Source organism: Notechis scutatus, chromosome 9 (genome assembly GCF_049901735.1).
Source record: "Notechis scutatus isolate UNSWTSFEM ecotype Mainland chromosome 9, rNotScu1.2, whole genome shotgun sequence".
Lineage (NCBI taxonomy): Eukaryota > Metazoa > Chordata > Lepidosauria > Squamata > Elapidae > Notechis > Notechis scutatus.
In genome coordinates this window covers 22741795-22744415 of record NC_142017.1, presented here as the reverse complement: position 1 = coordinate 22744415, position 2621 = coordinate 22741795, and positions in this window count along the sequence as shown.

The following is a 2621-nucleotide window of genomic DNA, read 5'->3' as shown; positions in this document are numbered from 1 at the left end:
CTTGTGTTTTCCTTCCTCTCATCTCCGAAGCTTCACTGAAGGGAAAGGCCGGTTTGGGTTTTGCGTGGGGTTTTAAGAGGAATGTCTTACTGCTGACCTACATTTAGCATTTAGCTGAGTTTGGCAGACCAATTTGGTAGCTGCTTTCCTGGACAGTCCACTCTGGTTCCCAGCTATTTGGAGTTTCTAATGGGGGCAAGAAGGAAAAGTCTTCCTCGGGCTCTCAAAGTAGTCTGAGCTGTGGCTCTTTCTCTCTTGCCTTGGTGGTTTGCAAGTTTGTTTTAAAACAAAAACACCTTTATTAAAAATGTATAAATTCCTGGTGTTATTAATACATTTATAAGTTTCTCCCCCCCTCTGCCTGGGAAGAATGAGAATGAAACTGCTATCTCCTGTAGCTCAGGCTGTTTGAAGCAGCCCTTATTTGTGTAGTCAGGTGTTTCAGAATCTAGAACAGTGGTCACCAACCAGTCGTCCGCGAGAAAATTTTGGTGGTCCGCAGAGAAATGTCACCCCAAAGCACACACCCCCCCAAAGAAATTAATCCAGGCTGCGCGGGAACACAAGGCTGTGCCACCCACATGGCCCGCAGGAACGCAAGGCTTGTGTTGCTTGCATTGCGAAGAACACGAGGTAGTGAGGGAGGGAGGGAGGGAAAAAAGGGTGGAGGGGGGAACTTGCCCCACTCGTCTGGCCTGGCCACCGGGCTGCTTCTTTCCGCTTCTTTCTTCTTCTGCTTTTGGCTGCACACAAGGAAAGCAGCAAAAGTCTTCCTTTCTCTCCCCAAATTCCACCAGAAATGAGTCTTTGAGGACCCTGCAAAGCCTCCTGCTCCAAGAGGCTGCGCCAGCAAAGACTCATCTCTGGCAGAGTTTGGGGGAGAGAAAGAAAGACTTCTGCTGCTTCTGCTATTTTCCTTGCATGAAGCCAAAGTCCCGTTCTCTCCCCCCGAGAACGGAGCTGGAGACGGTATCCTGCGATCCCAAATAAAGAACGATCGATCAGTAGGAAAACGGGGTGGGGAATTTTCCTGCAGACTTTTTGTGGGATTTTCCCAGGATCTCTGGTCTGCGAGATTTAAAATTATGAGTGGTGGTCCCTGAGGTCCAAAAGGTTGGCGACCCCTGATCTAGAAGGCTAGGGTGATGGGGCACTTTGCAAGGTTTGTGCACTCTTGGAACATTCAGGAAGGATGCAAGACTTCAGCCTTTTCACCAGCTCTTTGCTCCCAGAGCTTAGAACAGGGGGTCTCCAACCTTGGCAACTTTTCAGACTTGTGGACTTCAACTCCCTTTGCTAGCTGAGGAACTCTGGGCGTTGAAGTCCACTAGTCTTAAACTGGCCAAAGTTGGAGCCCCCTGGCTTAGAAGAAGCACCAGGGGATAGCTTGCAACCATTCATTTGGAAACCGTTCAAAGTTAAAACAGGACTAAAATAAGTGACTTGCAACTGATTTTCACACTTAACGGCCGTTGCAGCATCCCCCATGGTCACGTGATTAAAATCCAGTCACTTGATGACTGGCTTATATTTATGACGGTTACAATGTCCCATGATCCCCTTTTGTGACCTGACAAGCAAAGCCAGATTCAGTGAACAACTGTGTTACTAATTTAACACCTGCAGTGATTCACTTAACAATTATGGCAAAGGAGGTCATAAAATGGGTGAAATTCACTTAACAACTGTCTCACTTAGCAACAGAACTTCTGGCTTCAGTTGTCATATGTGAAGGAGTTCCTGTAAAGGTATATAGACAATGTTCATCTTGGGGAAGTCGAGAGGCCCTTGGCTTTGTAGGGTCCCTGTTCAAAGGATGCATTTGCAAAACTAGCAGCGGGAAGCAAAGCTCCCAGGTGCCCTCAGTCCCAGTACAATAACACATCTACTGCATCCTATTTATTTCCTTAAATGGAAAGGGAATTTCTGGGGGAGCTGCACTCTGTGTGTCTGTGCTGTTTCTGCAGAACTCACAACCCTCCTGTCCCCTGCAGGTGTTGTCCCACAGAAAAATTCAGCAAAAGGACCTGCTTTTAATAGAAATGAATGGGTTGAGGAGGGGTTCAGTCCAGTGGTGGGATTCAATTTTTTTTGCTACCAGTTCAAATTTCCGCTACCAGTTCTCCAGAACTGGTCAGAACCTGCTGAATGCAACCTCTGGTTCAATCCTCATTGGGGCTAGAAACACTTAACTTGGAAGGAGGGCCCATCTCTGCTTGCTTTGGGCTTGCTTGTTTGTGTATCTTGATGAGGTATCCTCATAGCTCACCTGGGTATCAGAGGCAGCATAAGCTGCTGCAAATAACAAGAAGGGCTCCTTCAAATGCCTTCAAATTAAAGAGAAAACCACACCAGGAGTAGAAATTGTAGTGGAGGCCAATCTGTGCCAGGACTTTTGAAAGTAATCGGCCTGGACACCTGGCAGCAGTTCAGCTTGCCTGGTTGCAGGTGTTGGATGAGATGCCCCTGCAAGGCCTCTGCCTGGCTAGCTGCCCATTCCAGGCATCCTGGCGGGGAATGAAGCCACAGAAAGCCAGGGTTGGGCCCAGCCAAGCACCCTTGACACCTAGGCAAGAGACAGAAGCAGCCCCCCCCCCCAGTGCATTGGTAGTGGTTTTATG